Source organism: Salmo trutta, chromosome 3 (genome assembly GCF_901001165.1).
Source record: "Salmo trutta chromosome 3, fSalTru1.1, whole genome shotgun sequence".
Taxonomy (NCBI): domain Eukaryota; kingdom Metazoa; phylum Chordata; class Actinopteri; order Salmoniformes; family Salmonidae; genus Salmo; species Salmo trutta.
Genome location: NC_042959.1, coordinates 54,367,659 through 54,390,512, shown reverse-complemented (window position 1 = coordinate 54,390,512; position 22,854 = coordinate 54,367,659). Strand labels below are relative to the sequence as shown.

Below are 22,854 nucleotides of genomic sequence, written 5' to 3'. Positions count from 1 at the left end.
GAAGGACTTGCAGGCTGGGTGCCTCTGTCTCTTGGCACAACGTGGAATGTTTAATTAGGCCTTGAAAAACAGGACATCGCTCTCTTAAATGTCACATCCTTGTGAGGAGAATGGGGATGGCGGCAAGTTAGATTGACTTCTGTGAACTGATTGATGCCAGTGTTTATTTACCTTTCCCTTGGCAATTCATGCTCCCCATCCCCGCCTTTCCCTCCGCCTCGCTCTTTCAGCTTGCTCTTTCAGCTCACTCGCTCTCGCTCCCTCTCTCTCTCTCCCCGTTCCGCTGTTTACTCTGTGATGTATGGCTTCATTTCAAGTTTGGCTTTTTTGCCAGAATGAGATTACAATCTGTGCAATTGTGCGGAAACAAGATAGATCTAGCCAAAAAAAGGGGGGGAAAGGGAAAGAATATAAGAAGCAGTAGCATTCTTATAAAGTCCTTCCCTTTCTGATGTACCGTATTCTCTCCTTACCAAAACATGTCCCGTTGCACTGAACTTAAAAGTGGAGGTTCCGATAAGGTGTCCTGCAGACCAGACAGTGCTTAAAACTGAGACCATGGAAGAAGGTAGGAGGAGAGAAGAAACAAATATCAGAGGGGTTTGTAATGAGAGGCGACACTTGAAGAATGCAGCCGGCAGCGGCCTTTTAAATGGCAGGCCTCGTTACCGGGCTGGTTACATACCGTCAGAAGGCCAGAGACAAAGATAAAGGGAACATCGTTAATGGATGGGGAACACTAAGGGCTGACAGGCAGCGAATGAACTAGCCAAACTCACAATGTCGCGAAGGATACATGGCAAAATACCACAGACCATGGATATGTAGGCTATTTGCGTTCATTTCCTGGTTCTGTCCTTGACATTGCTTTGTAATAGCTCTACTTTTCCTGAGTAATGTCTAGTGATACAGTATCAAAAGAGTAGCTTGGGGTACTCATTGAATAATTAAGCAATGCAAAAAATTACTTGAAATAATAATTGCCTCCCTCTAAATTTCCACCAAATTAATCAAACAGGCACCAAAAAGATTGAAAAATGAACCATTCCTTACCAGAGGTGAAAAGACTATGACTGACTCATAGCAATGATCTGGGGGCAATTTAGCTGTCATGATGGTTAATGCTTGGGTGGGGAAACCATTTATTTTTACAAACTTTGAAGAAGCAAATTCATCCCAGCAGATTCATCCCAGAGGTGAGATTCCAGATTGTATGCAATGGCTTTCATGAAGTGATTACAGGAGTGGAGCAAAAGGTAAAAAGCCTGTCAAAGCAATTACTCAGGAAGGAGTATGTTCCCAACCTTCCCAACAGAGGGAGCTCAGCAATTCACACACACACACACACACACACACACACACACACACACACACACACACACACACACACACACACACACACACACACACACACACACACACACACACACACACACACACACACACACACACACACACACACACAGAGAAAAAATGCTTTAACATTCAACTAAATGTTAGGGAATGAGTCTTATAAGGAAGAAAAAAAACTATAGAGGAGTTGAATGGTTTACACGCTGGCTGCCAGCTCGCGTTTCGTCTTAGTGTTACAATTTGTTTGGAGACCGTCACGGACAAGCTAAAAAAAGAGAGGGCCCACTCCGAAAGCCTTCCCAACGGCTGCAGACTTGCTAAACGTCAATCACAATCTTTCAGCCAACAGGGAAGGAGAAAGAGAGAGAAGAAGAGACGGGGAGAGTGAGAGAACGAGAGAGAGAACGAGAGAACGAGAGAACGAGAGAGAGAGAGAGAGAGAGAGAGAGAAAGACAGACTCATGCATCCTAATCCGTGCCTCATGTGGTGCTTGCAGTATAATCTGAGAAGAGACTGTAGAGTTCAGGTTTCAAAGCTGGGAGATAGAGGGATTGGACCCGTTTTCCATTCCAGCCAGGCACACAAAAATAACAAGAAAACAGAAGACAAGTGTTTATAGAAGCCTCCAAAAGTTCACTTTGTTGTTGTAGGTAGTTGATGAGGGGTTTGTGTTGTTGCGGAGGCCTGGTTTGGTTTCTTTAGTTTGATTCAGTCTAAAGCCCTGCTTATCTCCATCTCACCAGCAGTGAGGAACGTGGGAACTTTTCTATTCGTTCAGTGGGGGTGGTAAAATGATCCGGAATGATCAACCGGTGCTCAACCTCGCATCGATATGCCAGTTAACTGTTCAGAAGCAGAATCTTTTGACTACAAGTTGGTTTCGTCTTTCGCTCTACCCAAACGGATCCCACAGGCGCTGAAAACCACTCTATATGCAAGACAATGTTCTTCTGTATCGGAGAGTCCACACATTTTCTATTTTGAGGGTTGTTCCCTTCCCTTGGTGGTCGCAATTTTACTTGTTCTAATTTTGAATCGAATTGGCTTACATACATTTTTCATTGCCTAGCCCACACTGGGCCATGAGCAAGAACCAATGACTGTTACAAAGTTATCCCCATCTCAGATAAATATCAATCAGCTCTTGGTGGCATTCAGCTGGTCCTGTAAAAACAGTGTCTGCAGGTGTTTTGGCTCGCTCAAGAACCAGGCGCTAATGTTGAACATGCAATCAAACTTCAATGTGTTTTAAGCATCAAATTCTGTGAATGACAACGTGGTGAAAAGCCCCTTCTCTTGGCTGACATGGCTGATTTGAATATCAAAACATGATGTAAAACGGTGATTAAAACTCAATTACAGCACACACACCGATGAAAAGTCAATTAGTGCTTTAGAGGCTGGGAACGGGCAGCTGCCAATGTGAGGATAGAGGGAGAAGAGAAAAGAAATGAGAGAGATAGAGAAAAGGGCTGGAGGAGTGAGTCGGAGAGAAGAAAAACCAAGAGACCGATACAGTCGCTGAGGGAGCGATGGAGAGAGCAGCAGTGAATGAGATCCGATAAACACAGCCTCTTGAATTCTGGAGTCAGACTGCGAGCACAATTTACAGTAGAAAAGGATTTCTGTCAGTCCCTTCACAAACCATCCATAAATTATGACCAATTTGCATCAGGAGGCGTTCAATTAAGAGCCCGATCCATTGTGGGACACGCGGGGCCCTTTTCTGATGAGGCCCCCAAAAAACAAAGCCACCTTATTCAAATAACTCCATTATACAGTCCCCGAGCTTCCCTCCAGGCCAAGTTCTTTCTGATTGATCCTGCATTACTTATTTATGCACCCGTAATGACTGTTGAATATAAAAAAAGATGGAGAGAGGCTTGGTGCCGTGCTGGGCTTTTTGATCACAAGTCTGGAGCCCGCAGGGGAGCGGTGTTTAAATACAGTAGTGGTGACACATCGGCGCAGGAGCCTCGTCGCCATGGGAGAGCAGGCTGAGGTTTAACAGCATATGTGGCACAAATCAGCCATCACATAGAGCCCCTTTCATGACAAACCAGCCTGCGTCCCCATGGACTACCCCACCAGAAAATAAATACATATAAATTAATATGCGGCAGTAGTGCTGCTTAACCCTTCGCATTAATTATTGAAATATGGCGAAAATTAGTGATCCACACAAAGCTCTCGTGCTGAGGAGGTTTTTAAGAGGGTAATGAGAGGGTTAGGACAAGATGAGATCATTTCAGAGAGCTGCCAACCTGGGGCTGACATGCTTCAAGTGGATGTCTTTTGAAGTGTTTGGCTGCCTTTTAAACAGTTCATGGAGTGGAGGAATATTTCAGGAAAGCTGAGAAAAGCACCACAGATAGAATAGCAAGAGAAAGTAAGGGCCTGGTCTTTAGACACATTGCATTTGCTTGTTACTCAAGATATTTGGCAGAATCCAAGACGTCATACACACACACACACACACACACACACACACACACACACACAGGGCAATCAACACACGCACCCCCAGCAGGACTCCGGCACACACACTCACTCACTCAATCGTCGCCCAGTGAAAACAACCACAGGGTGAAATGTTTACGCTGAGCATTTTTCCCAACATCTGAGGCCTGGAAAGGTCTGGGAATTCAGACCAGTGTTATCTGAAGAAAAAGTCTAGGATATCAATTAGGGTCACTGACAGTGCATGGGCCAGACAGTCCGCAGTTTCAACTGTACTCTCGCCAGCAGCGCCAATGGCCATTGCCTCATCTGTCTGTGTGTGTGTGTGTGTGTGTGTGGTTAATAGAGAATGAAACACACTCAATGGGCATGAATCACAAATAGAGCAAGCCTCAAAAGCTGTCCTCCCTCCACATTAGTGTGTGATTGTTTGGGATGCTGGGAATATTCTTTGCTTCTCTTAGTATTTTTTAGATGGTGTGTAGGTGTATAAGACATGTGAGTGTATTTACATGCAAATTAGTTATTCCCTCCACTCTGTTTTTGTGTGTGTGCAAATTTTAAAGCCACCACCCAATTACTTCAGGGGACCAGACTTGATAGAGCTCAAAATGGTTGGCTTTTGGCAAAGTCCATCCAGAACCTACAAGGAAGAGTCATCCAAGGATTCAAGCTGTTTATATTACTCCACAGAAAATTGCATCAGCTTCATTCGTCATGGTTTGGGCATTAGTCAAGGCAATACCAGCAGAAAGCTGCATAGGCATCAGCTGAATAAGAATCATGGCTTATCTGGATTCTCCTAAATGGGGGTGAGTGCACAGAGAGGACAACACCGTGCACATGTTTTTATTCAGCCTTCACTTCATTACTGCAATAACAATAATCATAGACCCTGGGTGTTGTGGTGAAAACCTGGAGCCATCGCTCAAATGATTTAGCAGAGACCAGATTCCCGGCAAATGGCGGCCAATGCCTTGGAAACCATACGTGAACGTCCATAAAGGAAATCTTTTATGAGTAGAGTCAACTCTCGGCCAGGGTGCTCCAACATGTTCCCGCAGCATTACCATTTTAAAAGGGAGGACAGGAACACACCATGAGAGAAAGAAAATGACACGAGAGAAAGAGAGATGGAGAAAAGGGTGAAACAGTGACGTCAACGTCAACAAACATGGTGCCCCACACAGCTGGCAAATAGCTTAGCATTAGCTCATCATATATCAGTACAACCTTCAAAAAAGTGTACAATAATGCAAGAACCGGAATGCATGATTTGCCACCAGAACTTGAAAACGTGAATACAACAGTAAATGCATTATGCTCCATACATAAATACGGTGTGCTACAGTAGAAACAACATGATATACATAAACTATAATGATAACGTAATAAGGCACTTACTTTGATAGCTTTAGACATGTGTGCGTTCCTATCATTAGCAAGGAAAACAACAATGAAGGCCATGCGGGTGCCAGGGGGAAAAACGTTCTGTTCTGACTGGAAATGCGCAAATCCTGCATACTTGATCTGGGTAAACACTAGGATGTGCTTGGGCTCTTGAAGAGAGAAGTTTGTCCGGCTCAGTAATGCCTCAATTGTATACAACAGTGAAATGGGCTACTTCTATGTGAATTAATTAAGTGATAATGCCAAAGAAGCCGGTGTTTGAAGGATATATTGGCACTGGTGTTGTTAGGCCCGAAACAATGTTGAGGGCCGGCAAACCGAACAAATATATCCTCCAAACACCAGCTTCGAGGGCTTTATCACTTTTATACAACGGGTTACGAACATATTAAAATAATGATTGACATATTTTCATTATAAACATTATTTTGATGAATTTATTCATACTATTTCATTCTTGCACAAAATATAGTCCTGAAACAAAACTAGGGTTGCTACCCAAGCCGGCTGGTCGTTCGTTCTATAGGTTCGGTTGACCCAGTCATTCAGTCTTTTGGTTCTGTATGTATGGACGCAACCCAGTCGTTCATTCTAAATGGTCCATTGCCATACTGGCTAAGGACGTTCTTATGCCTTGCTTGCTAGCTAGCCAACTACAGCTAACTTAGTCACGTCAAACAGTGCAGCCAGAATAACAGTATCTGCATTTGTTTAAGCTTTTTTCTAGTGACATTTATTTGGATACATCCATAACAATGAGCTAATGAGGCACGATTTCACCTGGCATAGAATACGTGTTCTCTCGTCAGGCCACTGCTGTTCAGAGGAGCTAGCAAACAACACAGCTAACACAATCACTTTAAACTGAAGCTGGAAAGACTGCAAACTAGCTGCATTTCGTCTTGTTTACCTTTTTTCCAATTGACATTTCTTTGTATATATATCCATAAAAATGACACCAGCTGATTCACGATTTCGACTGGCTGAGAAAGATGCCTGCCCCCCTCTCATCCTGACCCCCGACCCCTAAACGTTCATTACTATGGGACAGCTGGAGATCAAATTTGAATATTGAAACAATGTTGCAAATGTCAGAGAGACAGACAGCAAGGTTTATACAAATCTACACTTTTGAAACTAAATGTTAGTCTCAAAGAAATGTGAGAATGTCTAGATGCTTTTTATAGTGAAGATCAAGTTTATAACTTCCCTGCCTGGGCTGACAAACAGTGGATTGCGCAGTCAGATGGAAGAGAGTAAATAGGCATTTTAACGTCATAGATTTAGCAGGTGGTAACTTGTGAAATAGACACCAGCTGGAATGCACTTTTAACCAATCAGCATTAGACCCACCTGTACTATAATGAGGTGGAACACACCTCAATTCAAACTGTTAGAAAATAAAAGCTTTTAGAAAATAATTTGAAATTGACAAGTTGAAACATAGCCCATAGATAATTAGCAGGCAGTGTGCCTTGGTTTGATGGCAGTGCGGGTTAACTGTCCTGCTGCATAACAATCACATTTTGGAACAGTTTGTGCATTCTGACATCACCCGCATAAAAAGAAAAACTCACATTTACATTTAGCAGACGCTCTTATCCAGAGCGACTTACAGTAGTGAATGCATACATTTCAATTCATTTCATATATTATATATTTTTTTCCTTACTGGCCCCCCGTGGGAATCGAACCCACAACCCTGGCGTTGCAAACACCATTGCAAACGCCATGCTCTACCAACTGAGCCACTGGGGTAACCGTTAGAGATATTTGGAACTCCCACATGAAAGGTACATTCAAACATTTGACTGGAAATGGAGGAAAGATTCTGAGATCTGTAGCAGAACCACTTAAACGATCTCTCAAACATTCCTCGCTAGGTTGAAATGTCACTGTTAGCTGAGCTCTGTTCTGTTCTCCCGATCCAATCTCTACACCGTTCACCACTGCATTGTAGCCAGGGTTGGTGGGAAGTGTTTTGAGATGGTGTGAAGAGTCCTACATCCGCAGTAGACAAGTGTTATCGATTTCTCAACCTCTTCACCCTCTCTAAGAGACACTGGGAAGGGCAAAACATTGAGTGAGTCACACACATCTGTGTGTTGGTGTCATCATTTAGCTAGTTTTTCTGAGAACTGGTTGGTCTCCTCCACCCAGGACAGGTGCCTGCAAGCAGGTAGTGACACCTGTTTCCACTTGCTGTTGTTGGGCGTTCTCCACCAGCAGTTCCACCCTCTTTTTAGTTGTTCAATGAGTTCCACCCATTCAACAGCTGAATGCAGGCACCCACACATACACACTCACTGACCGATCTAGAACAGCTATTTCACGACACACTGAAGCACAAACGCTGGCCACAAACCCATAAAGACTGAGGAATGGCTGTGGCTAATTGTTTCACTGGTCTAAGCTAAACAACTTTGCCAGTTTCTTCCCTTAATCCCTTGGGATGCAATTCTGGGTACAGCTGCAATGGAAGAAGGTGACGTTTCTCACATACAGTAAATAAAATGCCAATACCCATTCTATGGAATAAGCACAAGAGACATTTCTCCGGAAAAAAATGCAGGCGATCATTACTGGGAATAAGATAACCTTGGGGAAAGTGTCCCCCGTCTACCTGCTCTGCCTAATGGCCAACTCTTGACAGCTTGATCCCATGTTCTATAGCCTCATGCGCTGGAGGAGGCCAGGAGTCAAAGACCGAACAAAACCTCTGCAAAAGTGTGCATGACAGGGCAATCTGAGAGTAATGGAATTGAAGTTCTCCACTTAGAGCACAGAGAGTGGAGAATCTCCATGGAAACCCAGATGGTGGCTTTCCAGTTTTGAGCTTTCTGCAATTGAAACCCTTTTGTTTGGAGGACATTAGGTATGGTGCCATTTTGGAAGTAATTTCCTTCAGAAGTGTGAAAAACCCTGCTTACATACTGCACCTCACTTACATACTCTGATCTGCAAGGTAATCATGGCAGCCACACAGTGAGAGAAAGCCTTAACGGTGGGTGATAAAGGCTGGGAGATTGTCAGTAGGCAGCATAACTTCCGAGCTGCTTGTTTCAGCAGTAATTATGGAGAGTGAACGGTACACTGTGGCTGGTGCTAAAGAGCTTGCAAAGCCTTTTGCTTGTGATGCAATGTCAACGAGCTACTGGAGGGAAGTCGATCGAATAAGTAAAAGTGACTATAAAGCCAAACAAAATGTCTTAAACAAAGACATAAGTGTTGGAGGGATGCAGAGGGAGGGGGGCAGGGGAAAGAGATGCGTTCAGAAGACTATGAATAGGGATGAGATTGGAGAGCACACCGCATCAGTGAACCAATCACAGGCATATTGAAAAATCTGGAGAGAGTGGAGATAAGGAAGGAGAAAAAGAAAGGAAGAGAAGATGGGAATAAATAACGGAGTGGATGAGAGGGCTAGCATAGTCACGGGAGCAGGTGATTGAAAATAACCACCAACAGGATGAACAGATTGATAGAGATAGGCTGACAGAGAGCAAGGCTCTGTGTGTGTGTGTGTGTGTGTGTGTGTGTAGGTTGCTCCCTCCTAATACCCATCACAATGTACATGGAATCTATCACCTCCCTCACCCCCCTGGTCTGCCCTAAGTAATCTCCTTTTCCCTCCACCTCTTCATCTGCCCTCCTTGTCCTCGTCTCATCAGTCTGCACTCATCCTCCTCTCTCTGTGTCATACAGGTGCTTGTAAGGAGGGCGCTTAACCCCTCTCTCAGGCTTGACCTCGCAGATATGGAAGGAGGATGCCGGTGGAGCATGGTGGCAGCGGTAGGTACACAGTGTACAGCGCCTATAGAGTCTACACCCCCCTTGGATTTCTTCACGTTTTATGTTACAAAGTGGGATTAAAATAGTAATTGTATGTAATTGTAATTTTTTTTGTCAACTATCTACACAAAACGTCAAAGTGGAGAATATATATATATCTATGTAAACTCAGCAAAAAAAGATGTCCTCTCACTGTCAACAGCGTTTATTTTCAGCAAACTTTACGTGTGGAAATATTTGTATGAACATAACAAGATTCAACAACTGAGACATAAACTGAACAAGTTTAACAAACATGTGACTAACAAATGGAATAATGTGTCCCTGAACAAAGGGAGGGGTCAAAATCAAAAGTATCTGGTGTGGCCACTAGCTGCATTAAGTACTGCAGTGCATCTCCTCCTCATGGACTGCATCAGATTTGCCAGTTCTTGCTGTGAGATGTTACCCCACTCTTCCACCAAGGCACCTGCAAGTTCCTAGCCCTCACCCTCCGATCCAACTTGTCCCAGACGTGCTCAATGGGATTGAGATCCGGGCTCTTCGTTGGCCATGGCAGAACACTGACATTCCCTTCTTGCAGGAAATCACGCACAGAACGAGCAGTATGGCTGGTGGCATTGTCACGCTGGAGGGTCATGTCAGGATGAGCCTGCAGGAAGGGTACCACATGAGGGAGGAGGAGGTCTTTCCTGTAACGCACAGCGTTGGGATTGCCTGCAATGACAATAAGTTCAGTCCGATGATGCTGTGACACACCGCCCCAGACCATGACGGACCCTCCACCTCCAAAATCGATCCCGCTCCAGAGTACAGGCCTCGGTGTAACGCTCATTCCTTCGACGATAAATGCGAATCCGATCATCACCCCTGGTGAGACAAAACCGTAACTTGTCAGTGAAGAGCACTTTTTGCCAGTCCTGTCTGGTGCAGCGACGATGGGTTTGTGTCCATAGGCGACGTTGTTGTCGGTGATGTCTGGTGAGGACCTGCCTTACAACAGACCTACAAGCCCTCAGTCCAGCCTCTCTCAGCCTATTGCGGACAGTCTGAGCACTGATGGAGGGTTTGTGCGTTCCTGGTGTAACTCGGGCAGTTGTTGTTGCCATCCTGTACCTGTCCCGCAGGCGTGATGTTCGGATGTATCGATCCTGTGCAGGTGTTGTTACACGTCATGTCTCCCTGTAGTGCCTTACAGTTTATTGCCCTGGCCACATCTGCAGTCCTCATGCCTCCTTGCAGCATGCCTAAGGCACGTTCACGCAGATGAGCAGGGGCCTTGGGCATCTTTCTTTTTGTGTTTTTCAGAGTCAATTTAAAGGCCTCTTTAGTGTCCTAAGTTTTCATAACTGTGACCTTAATTGCCAACCGTCTGTAAGCTGTTAGTGTCTTAACGACCGTTCCACAGGTGCATGTTCATTAATTATTTATGGTTCATTGAACAAGCATGGGAAGCAGTGTTTAAACACTTTACAATGAAGATCTGTGAAGTTATTTGGATTTTTACGAATTATCTTTGAAAGACAGGGTCCTGAAAAAGGGACCTTTCTTTTTTTTGCTGAGATGGATATATATTTAATTTTTTTTTGAGATTAATGAAAAACACTAATATACCTTGATTAAATAAGTATTCACCCCAAGTCAATACATGTTAGAAACACCTTTTGCAGCTGTGAGTCTTCTTGAGTAAGTCTCAAAGAGCTTTGCACACCTGTATTGTGCAATATTTGCCCATTGTTGTTTTCAAAATTCTTCAAGCTCTGTCAAGGTGTTTGGGATCATGGCTAGACATCAATTTAAGTCTTCCATAGATTTTCAAGCAGATTTAAATCAAAACTGTAGCTTGGCCACTCCGGAACATTCACTGTCTTCTTGGTAGGTAAGCAACTCCAGTGTAGATTTGTATTTGTGTTTAGGTTATTGTCCTCCTGAAAAGGTGAATTCCTCTCCCAGTGTCTGGTGGAAAGCCAACTGAACCAGGTTTTCCTCTATGATTTTGCCTGTGCTTAGCGCCATCCTGTTTCTTTTCATCCTGAAAAACACCCCAGTCTTTGTCGATGTCAAGCTTACACAGACCATGATGCAGCCACCACCATGCTCGAAAATAAGGAGGCTCAGTGATGTGTTGTGTTGGATTTGCCCTAAACATAAGGCTTTGCATTTAGGCCAAAAAGTACATTATTTTGCATTCTGTATATTTGTATTCTTTTCACTCTGTAATTTAGGTTATTATGTGGAGTTATTTCAAATTTGTTGATGCAGCCCCAGTTCTCCAATCTCAGCCATTGAACTCTGTTGCGGTTTTAAAATCACCAACGTCCTCATGGTGACATCCCCAAACAGTTTCCTTCCTGTACTGCAGCTCAGTTCAGAAAGACAACTACATTTTTGATGTGTCTGGGTGGTTTAATACATCACCCACAGCATAATTATTAACTTCACCATGCTTAAAATATATATTTCATGTCTGATTTGTTATTAGTTACCCATGTAACAGTCACTGCACTTCTCTTTGAGCATTTCAGAAAGCTCTGTGGTCTTTGTAGTTGAATCTGTGCTTGAAACTCAATATCGGACTGTGGGACCTTAGATGTTGTATGCATGGAGGACAGAGGAAGGGGGTAGTAATTCAAAAATCATGCCAACCCCTATTATTCAACACATAACTTATGTGATTTGTTAAGCCAAATTTTACTTCTGAACTCATTTTAGGTTTGCCTAAACAAAGAGAAGGGAAAGGAAAGGGGATACCTTGTCCAACTGAATGCATTCAACTGAAATGTGTCTTCCGCATTTAACCCAACCCCTCTGAATCAGAGAGGTGCAGGGGGCTGCCTTAAATCGACATCCATGTCTTCAGCACCCGGGGAACAGTGGGTTAACTGCCTTGCTCAGGGGTGAATACTTATGCAATGACAATTTTATTGTGATTGAATTTTTATTAATTAGACATTATGGAGTATTGTGTAGATCAATGAAAAAAAAAAAAAAAAGAATCCCACTTCGTAATGCAACAAAAAGTGAAAAAAACTTCAAGGGGGTGTGGACTTTCTATAGGCACTGTACATGATCTGGAAGAAATTGGATATTGAATGCAGGAAGGGACGAGGGCCCTGGTAGAAGATGAGTGAAGATGAACTCATTTCACCCACCCACACAGGGAGCAAGGGCTATGAATGAGCAAATCGATAATATTGAGTATGGGGAGGGGACTCCAGACCAAGAGGTTTAGTGACCATGTCCAATCCACCGGTGTCTACATCCATAGAGAGGTCATTCATCATGGGACAGACAAACGGCAGTGGGGGAGGGAAGGTTTGCCATAAGAATGGGAAGCTCTGGATTGCACTACAAACTCAACTGGCTGCTAAAATGCAAGGTCGTGGTTCGGTAGAAAAGGTAACAAGATAATGAAGTGTATTATAAAACACGGAATTGGGAAATGTCGTGGGAAATGTCTTTGAAATGTACAGCCAAGTACTAATGGAACTGGATGGGAGGAGTCAAAGAAATGTGGAGAGAGGTCAAGTAAGGGAAAGCAACTATTTTATTGTCTATTTATTAATGAAATGGGCCGGAAGTACTTCAATATAAATAAACTCCATTAAACACAAGCAGAGTGCATTTATATTCCAGCAAACTGCTTGCAATTACCTATTTAGAAGACATAAGTTGGTAATTAATACAGCAATCCCTGTAATGCTGTACCTAGGGAATTTATAAACATCAATTATATTAAATAGGAGAGTCAATGGGATAGAACTTGTAGCCTGCTGCAGCAGTCACAGCATGATACCACTACCAGTAAACATCCCCCTCAACGCTAACAAATGCTTCACTGTACAAAACCATCCAACTCCACTATGTATTTTTCCAAGAGAAAGCAAGAGAAATTCTGATTGGGGGTTTTGTGATCTACTGCAAACACCAACAGTCTTCACATTGTAATAACCCAGAAGTCCCTTGACAGATAAAGAAGGGATGAAGGAGGAGGAAAAACAACCCAGCTCAGTGGAAAACAACCTGGCACTGTAAATCTCCAAGCCCTGCTCCACTGTCAATATTGCTGATCAGACTGGTTCTTCCACATTATGCAGACATCTCCAGGTCCATTGCTGCTAACAGTATCAGTCTTTCACATAAACCATCCATCTCATGGACCAGATCAATACAAGCTGTCTCTCCAGCACCCTGCAAAGGGTAGGCACTGTTTTTGTGGACGCTGGACAGAATACACTCCAAAACACAGGGCTCTACAGTGCGACCATTTTACTCGCATATGTGACTAAATAATTTGCTGTGCGACCTGGAATTTATATTGACTTTTTTTTTAATAAAAAAATTAAAATCACCCAGATGATAATTGTTGCAATGACTACTTCACTATACCGCAGCCCCTGAGTGCCACTGAGAATACAGATTCATGACCGTCTTGCTTGCACCATTACTACAAAGAAATAATTTTGTTACTTCAAATATTTTTCATTGTGCTCCTAAATGTATTTGTGTGCTCCTACATTTTTCAACTTAGGCGCACACATGCTCCTTGTTAAAAAGGTAAGCATAGAGCCCTGATACACAATACAGCACAGTAACACTAGTCGCTGTATATTATCATCAATGGATAGTCACTTTACCCCTACCTAGATGTACATATTACCTCGACTAACCTGTACCCCCCGCACATTGACTCGGTACCAGTCCCCCCTGTAACAAATATTTTCTTACTTAAAAAAACTACCTCTGCATTGATAGTTAAGGGCTCGTAAGTAAGCATGTCAAGGTAAGGTCTACTACACCTGTTGTATTCAGCGGATATGACAAATACATTTTGATTTGATTCGATTGAGATGTTTCAAGTCATATTTCTGACATTTCAAAGCTGACCTAAGAATCAAGTATTTTTATCACAAAGAGGTAAATGGTATGTAAATCAATCTGTAGAGAAAGATATGCACTAAATAATAGGCTAGGGTTTGCTAATTGAATAAGCTCAATGAATTGCAAAATCACATCTACTTATGTGTCCGTAGTTAACAGAACCTCCTCATTACTCTACTGAACCTTGCGGACCTCTTACACAGGGTTAGCCCAGGGCAAAGCTGTCTCAGAGCATTAGGGCTGAATCCCTCTCGCCACACATCCCAGCACTTTCCTGGTCGGGAAGGCAAAAAGCATAATCCGGAACCCGGGGAGTCCACTTAAGCTAATTACCAGGTTGCACGGGCACGCTGCATTCGTTAAACAAGCGAGCAGGCAAGTTAACATCAGGAGTATGGAGTCCCTTCACTGTAATCATTCCTTTATTCTAATCAAAGGTTTAAATTGAGCAAGCCCTCTCAACCATCCAAACAACAAAGACTTCTGATTACATTTAAGTAACGAGACAAATAACTCAAGAGGAAGACAAAACGAGGACAAATATTTTAGAAAACTGGATTTCCACTTAGTCGGACTAACAAGCACATGGGCACAAACATTTGTACTTAAATGCTTTGAATTTGAAGCCCACAAGATAAGTCATGCCAATTGAAATAACCAGTATGATATTGTGTTAAATTATTTCTAAGAAAGGGCGATGCTGAATAGAAAACTCTGAAAAATGCATACAAAAAATTATCACAGGCTTGTTAAGACAGTAAACTAAACTATTGCTGATCACAAAAAAATAGTAAGTGCAATGACCCTGAAAATCCTACAAAACTGGCATGAATCCTTGCTGCTCCAATCAAGCAAATTGTTATCTGGGAATCTAACTGGGTATGAAGACCCAAAAAGAATGTACATGGTAGTAATTGGAGGGATTCTTGGCGAAGGAGCAGCACTATTCTGTAGAATTATAAACAGTGAGATGTCTCACAATTAATACATCCAGAGCCAAAATCCTGACTCACGATACATCCTATACATATATTTTTTTACCCTTGCATTTCACTTTCAATTTGGCAGCAGCTCTTCAAATTGCAAAAAATAGCGTTCATGGCATTGCCATCCTTCTGTCAGGTTTCACAGGTTATGGCCAGAGAGGGCTTCCACATACACATCTGACAAACCAGCTATCCCCCACCCAGTACCCCAATCAACAAAGCCATCACCTCGAGACTGAACTTTTCTGTGTTGCCTTGGGGAAAGTGCATAGGTAACGTTTGAGGTGACACTCGGAGCAGGTTTGCTCGCAGCAGACCTCATTCACCGAGCCCACTTTCTCAAGTCTTGTATCGCTGTGACTTTGAAGTCTGGCCAGAGACGGGCTTTGAAAAGCCAGCAATCTCCCCACCATGACCAGGCACAGGATTAGCAAATCCCTGTAGGATTGGGTAGGAGGACAGGGGGTCGTTTTTGGGGGGTAGCATTTCCCCACCGGACAGAGCTGGGGATTAACAAGCTACTAAGGAAGCAGAGAACACAAGGAGCCAGCCTCTTTCGTGAGTTCCTCGGAAACCAATTTGTAGTGGGAGAAACTAAGAGAGGCAGCTAATTCTGCCCGGGACCTCTCTGCATCAACTTTCTCTTGTTTTGCTGCTCAGAGTCTAAACTATTTTCTCAGGAAAAGAGAGCCGTGTCCAGGCTGTCAATGTCCCTCTCCTTGACAGTGGCTTTGAAAACAAGCCTCTACAGTGCACGGAAGAACAAGAGCCTGAGCGAAGGGGGGGACTTCAATGACCGAGCCTTAACAATTTAGCATTTACTGTGTGAAGAAAATAAAAACACACTCCTCCAACTGACGACGTCACTGAAAAAGGGTCGTGTCAAACTGGCTTTGAAACAAATAAAAAAGCCCTGAAACTACAAGTGAACACACTTGCATATTAACTAATCGGTCATTAAACAGATCTGACAGAAGCATATGTTTTCAACTGGAACTGTGTCAGAGGAGCAGACAACCATTTGGGACACATGACCATAGATAGCTTTCCCCCTAGCGTTTGTAGATTAATGAGGTCTTTGTCTTATCTCTGATTGAAAGGAGCCTGAGGAGTTTGCCCTCTATGTCTTTGTTGAACAGAGTCTCTTGTGGAAATGGAAGATTGGCCTGTATGTGTGGGTGTGTGGGAAAGCGAGGTGGACGGGACACATCAGAGTTCAACTGACTTAATAAAGCTTCTCTCTATCTACCCCGAGATCTCCTCACCCCAATTATATGACTGACACCTCTAACCTCACCCCCGGTCCCCCATCGCACATCCAGCGCTTGTCCTGTCCCTCCCTTCACCGCTCTTAAATCACTCAGCAGGGCTGGCAAGTGTTGGGCTGACGGTGGCAGTCATTCCCCAGGCTCCTCTCACTCTGTTTCTGGCTGTTTGAATTGGGCCAGGGTTGGGGCATCTCCTCTGAGAGCCCTGGCAGGTGAGATGGGAATTATTGAGAAGAGAGAAGCTGCGGTTTAAGCGATAGAGGGTGCAGAAATTGCTATAATTATGCCTGTATGTCCTCAAAATGTAAAATAAATGTAAATCACTCACTAACAGACACCAAACAATAACAAAGTACTGTAAAATGGGTCTAAGACTGATATTATGGACATATTTTTTTAGACATTTGCACAGGTTCTACCCTCAGATTGGTCCAAGGTCACAGCTAGATTGTATCTGGCCAACCATCTGTTTAGACCCATCCCGTGAGATGGCCTGTCACCAGCACACCTTGGCCCTGTCCTCTACTGTCCATGGTCATGGTCGCCAGGGACTGTCAGACCAGACAGGATGGGGGAATCCATGCAGTTGTTTTTTCAATACCCGCGTGACTGACGGGTTGGCCATCATGCAATTTAAGCCACTTTCCATCACGGCCTATACCTCAATCTGCTGTTGTCATGCTAATAAACACATAACATGATAATATACATCTAATCTACTTTTACAAAAACAAAAAGCAAGGATAATTCAAAGTTATGAAGAGGAGTTACCCCCTACATTTGCTCATGAAAATGACTCAGCTCTGTAGATTGATTAAAATATTTTATAAAATCTAATGAATAATATAGGTCATTACAGGAATTTTAAAAAGTGTCTTAATAACCTTTCACACTGCTTCCATTTATCAATCTGTCACTGGGTGCCTCAGCCAGCAGACCTTACCCCTATCCTATCAAACCACTCTTATCCAGAATTATTAAAGATCAAACCGTAAGAAGGAAGTTCATAGCCAGAGTTACAACTCCCAATCAACATTAATCTCACTGCAATTAAAATTCACGGCATTCTTACCTTAACTTTCGACAAATTTGACTGCAGAGATTCAGCCAGCTGAGACGGATAGATGATTGGCACTAGCTGGTTAGGATCGCCACCCCGAGTGAAGACATCCACAATCTAAACCAAAACAAGAATAAGAATTATTTAAAAAACGGGCAAATTCAAGAGTGACTTACAGTTAGACATTCACCATATGTAATGGTCTAGGCAAGAAATAGAACATCTGCTCTATTTGGTCATTTTAATAAAAAAACGGCTTTTAGAGCAAATGAAGATCTTCCCACCTCGGATGTCCTGCAAGTCACATCAATCAAATTCCTCTGCCGCTGTCATGCATCAATTAATATATTTTGAAGCAGGGTTCCTATCTGGTACATAAAGTTCCTTTAGAACACCGACAATTATATTAACGAGTGGACTACTTCCTAAAAACAAGATGCAGCAGATCAATAATTTCAGAAGGTGATATGTACCAACCCTGCATAATAATTATGTGTCGGTCAACCTATTTCATCGCCGTCAAAATTTGCAAACAATTGTCCTCTATCATTTCAAAAACTTGCTGTGCTCCCTGACTGACTCCATTTTTTTTCAGTGATTATTAGCGATCTGGACAGTCAAGAAACTGTATGAATGAAGGCTTATTATACCTTCCAAACAGGTGGTTTTAGTCATTTAAAAAAGTATACATAGATAGAGATCTCTTGAGCGAGCGATAGAGAGAGATACACTACCTTTCAAAAGTTTGGGGTCACTTAGAAATGTCCTTGTTTTTGAATAAATGCACATTTCTTGTCCATTAAAATAACATCAAATTGATCAGAAATACAGTGTAGACAACTATAGTTTTGGCAAGTCGGTTAGGACATCTACTTTGTGCATGACAAGTAATTTTTCCAACAATTGTTTACAGACAGATTATTTCACTTATAATTCACTGTGTCACAATTCCAGTGGGTCAGAAGTTTACATACACTAAGTTGTGCCTTTTAACAGCTTGGAAAATTCCAGAAAATGATGTCATGGCTTTAGAAGCTTCTGATAGGCTAATTGACATAATTTGAGTCAATTGGCGGTGTACCTGTGGATGTATTTCATGGCCTACCTTCAAACTCAGTACCTCTTTGCTTGACATCATAGGAAAATCAAAAGAAATCAGTCAAGACCTCAGAATTTTTTTTTAGACCTCCACAAGCCTTGGGAGAAATGTCCAAATACCTAAAGGTACAACGTTCATCTATAAAAACAATAGTACCCAAGTATAAACACAATGGAACCACGCAGCCGTCATACTGCTCAGGAAGGAGACACGTTCTGTCTCTTAGAGATGAACGTACTTTGGTGCGAAAAGTGCAAATCAATCCCAGAACAGCAGCAAAGGACCTTGTGAAGATCCTGGAGGAAACAGGTACAAAAGTATCTATATCCACAGTAAAACAAGTCCTATATCGACATAACCTGAAAGGCCGCTCAGCAAGGAAGAAGCCACTGCTCCAAAACCTTCCCAACCATGAAGCACGGGGGTGGCAGCATCATGTAGTGGGGGGGCTTTGCTACAGGAGGGACTGGTACTCTTCACAAAATAGATGGCTTCATGAGGAAGGAAAATTATGGGCAGAACTGAAAAAACGTGTGCGAGCAAGGGGGCCTATAAACCTGACTCAGTTATACCAGCTCTGTCAGGAGGAATGGGCCAAATTTCACCCAACTTATTGTGGGAAGCATGTGGAAGGCTACCCGAAACGTTTGACCCAAGTTAAACCATTTAAAGGCAATACTACCAAGTACTAATTGAGTGTATGTATGTAAACTTCTGACCCACTGGGAATGTGATGAGAGAAATAAAAGCTGAAATAAATCATTCTCGCTACTATTATTCCGACATATCACATTCTTAAAATAAAGTGGTGATCCTAACTGACCTAAGACAGAATTTCTACTAGGATTAAATGTCAGGAATTGTGAAAAACTGAGTTTAAATGTATTTGGCTAAGGTGTATGTAAACTTCCGACTTCAACTGTGTGTGTGTGAGATATATAAAAAAAACTCAATACAATAGCCAGGTTTATAGTGGAAGGCAAACAATGATTATTGAAGTAAAGGAAAGACCCGAACAACCAATGCAACTGTAAAGTACTCTGGAAATAACAAGAGCAGCAGCAAAAAAAAGACATTTAAATGTTCTGTGTTTAAGATGTCAGAAGAGAAATTCCATTGACTAACGAAGCAGAAGAGGACAAGTTTCTTGACTGGTTCTTCTCTATTCAGAGAAAGGGAAGTTAACAAAAGTGCACTTAGTTTACATTTATAATGGGCAGCTTATGAATAAAATCTGTTGACAAATCCTAGAGAGAGTTGGAGATGGCCAAATCACAGGGCATCTCAGAACACAATCTGTTCTGGCAATCTGTTTAAAGAGCATTAGACTTCACTTTGCCAGTTCCCCTTTCAGCACAGAGTGGTTTGAGAAAGCTTTGGATTTCTTTCTTTGAATTCTCCACTCTAACAATATGGCAAAGAGATCTTTCAAACAATGAAAAAGAACAATCTGTTGCTTTCGTAAGTGATTTTGTTCCTCTGGATAGGCTGACACCTAGATTTAGGTCCAATTTTTTAAATGATGCCAGAGCATTTCCATGCTCTTGCAGTGCACGGTTCATGTTGTGAATTATAGCATATTATGAGGGTTATCCAAGTCCTTGGCCACAAAAATGTACACTACAGAAATCCCAAATCGGGACAAGGCCTTGCTTAACATGAGGGCCATCAATCACAATTAACATTTTGGAAACACATTAACCTGGTCATTGTTCTGGAAAATTCCTTCTGCCAGTCGATTCAGCAGAGCCTCCCTCCCATTGCAGTGGCTATTTATAGTTAGACTGAACTTGGTCGGTCAAAATCATCTGCGATTGAACATTCTTGGGGCCATGATTAGAGACCATTGGCCTAAATCCAACACTAGGACCTTATCTATTCTAGACAAAGCTAATTGTGACAAATGGTCAAGGTCGGGTATGTGACCTAATTCCCCAAAAACACAGCAGGTATTTCAACCTGTAAAGACTTATTAAAAAAAGAAGCCACTGGACAAAAAAAAAAAAAAACAGACCAGCTGGCAGCCACATGCTAACGCTGGTTCCTCTATTGTCTCAAATTCTATAATAACTCTGTTCCTTTGTACTTTGTTCCATTTTGCCTATGCCCCCAGTATGAGAGAAAAAGGCCAAGAGCACAAAGAGAGAAAATCTAAACTGTAGTGTATCAATAACAGCCTATTTGTGGGTTGCGTGATACGCGTGGGCTTCTGGCCAATATACTATTGTTTTGCTCTTTTTTGGTCTGTAGCAAAACGTTGATCGATGAATGCTGGTACTTGCCATCTGTAAGAGCTGTAATGATCTCAGAATTCAAAGCAAAGCATGGGAAAGAACAACACAAAATAATAACATATTCAACGCTTGTGTGCAGTGGAAACCAAATTCCATTTCAAGTTCAACAGCTAAACATGATTAACTCCAAGGCACTAAAAGGTCCCAGACTTCAAATTGCTCCCAAATGCCCAGTAGATTTATTTTAGAGGGTAGGGCTATGCGTTTTATTTTCCTTCGGAAAAGAGGGGAAAGTTGCACAGTTTAATCAACACCACTGATCAATAAGCCACCTGTTAGGATCATGCTCGTGCTATCTGATTGGTGCACTGCGATCAACTCGTCAATGCAATTTCAAAATATATTTTCCTGGAGTAAGGGAAAAAGCAAGCATCTGTCGGGTTCAGTAAACTTTCAAGGCTCTTAACATATTGTATGTGGAGCTCAATCTTATTTTCCTTAAAAAAAATAAGACAATTGAAGCAATCTAAAAGTATGATATATGCAAGCCATCATAACATGCTGACTAGACCGGACACGTCGCGATCGTCACAAAATAAATGTAGAAATCCATGTTATTCAATTATTGCACCCATGAGCGTATGCGTTGCCAAGGGCTAAAATAGAACTCCTTTCTATTTCTGACGCAGATCATGCTGCAAGTCCTGCCTCTCCCATCTCCTCATTGGTTTATATAAGCAGGTACCCACGTGCCATCTCCTCATTGGTTATACCCACGTGGGGGATTGAAAGACGAACTGTTTTGCCGGTCGTCGTGGTAATACTATGAAAGTTTAGATGCCGATCACCATATAAGTTCAAAGACGAAAAAGCCTGGAAGGAGGAGAGATGACTGGAAATGATTCAGTTGGCCGTTTTATTTGTGGATTAATTGTCGGAGTAGAGGACCTTGTGCATTTCAGGTAAAATAACAACTCAATGTTTATATCCCAGGACAAATTAGCTAGCAACAGCAAGCTAGCTAAATAGGACAAATTAGCTAACTAAGCTAACTAGCTAAATTGCAAGCTAACTAGCTAAATTGCCATACATGTTTAATGCTTTTCGACCTGTCCCCAAATTAATGTCATTGGTTCAGAGTTTGTTTTGATATTTTAACCTGCGTGTCGTGATCGCGTTTGGTGTAGGGGGACAAAATACATTTGCGCACGATGGCGCACGCACACAGCCAGTTTGGGTTCCGTGTAAGAGTAGCATAAGCTAAACACCTAAAAAAAGGAAAAAACCAAAATGTAAATTGGAAGGAAAAAAGATCTGAGAGGGCTTTGAGATAACGGTGCTAGCATAATCTTTTCTGATTGGGTAACATGAGTAGAGGAACGATTCCACCACCAGAGCTAAGGTAACAAAACTGGCCAGCCTGGGCTTCCTCTCAACTCTGAGTTAACATGTAAACACCATTACACAATCCACTGCTCATAATCACAACTTGGTACGTAATCATGTACAACTCTGGCCGCTGAAACATTTTACAGGATGTTTGTTTTATTTGCAATTTTATTCTACTCTTTTCAGACGCTTCCATATATGGTTGGAAGGACAAACAAGCAGCTCACACACCTGCATGTTAACATGTGTTGACATGAGCATGTGCGATTCTGCATCAATTCTGAATATGAATCTTCAACAAGTGAAAGAGGAGATTTCACAATCACATCTCCAAAGGAACCAGAAAAGCTTCATTAACCACCAAAATTACGCAAATGACAACAACCACAGATCTCAGATCTCGCCAAGTGGAGGAAGAGATTAAGGATAGGGGTGGCGGTCAGGAGAGGACAGATTTCTTCAAACCCCCCCCCCCCCCCCCCCCTGCCAGCAGTTTGATTAATCACAGATACTAAAGTGGGAAGACTTAGCTGCTCATTATCCCGGATCAGGACCAGGGCTCGGCATTAAGCTATTAGGATCATCTACAGCTGTGGACCACCATGTCACCGCGGGTGGTGCCCATTGTCCAACCCCTCCCCTTGAAGGTTTAACGCAGGGGCTCCTAAATGGCCGTTGATCAAGCGTATGTTTCAAGCTCCCCTCATTTCTGTTACAGTCAATATTAGCAAATATGTAGTAACAACGGTTTGCGGTTCAATGTCACGGACCACCTCAAACAACTTAAAGCGAGAGTGCCAGAATTTCTGTTCAGACAATGTTGATGATATCTCTGATTACTTGAGAAGAGAGACATTTTTAACGGTCAATTACAATGTAGACTTTGGGCAGATAATTCAGCCCTTTCTCTAGAAATGCATC

General features: G+C 42.5%; 1 protein-coding gene across 2 annotated transcripts in view; it reads right to left on the bottom strand.

The window, feature by feature from the left end:
- LOC115179058 (semaphorin-6D) overlaps positions 1-22,854 on the bottom strand; it is a 119,649-nt gene that overhangs the window by 83,048 nt on the left and 13,747 nt on the right. For both annotated transcript variants that reach the window (XM_029740379.1, XM_029740378.1), the window contains exon 2: positions 17,224-17,328. The gene's annotated coding sequence lies outside the window, so the exon portion shown is untranslated. The remainder of the gene's footprint in view (positions 1-17,223; positions 17,329-22,854) is intronic.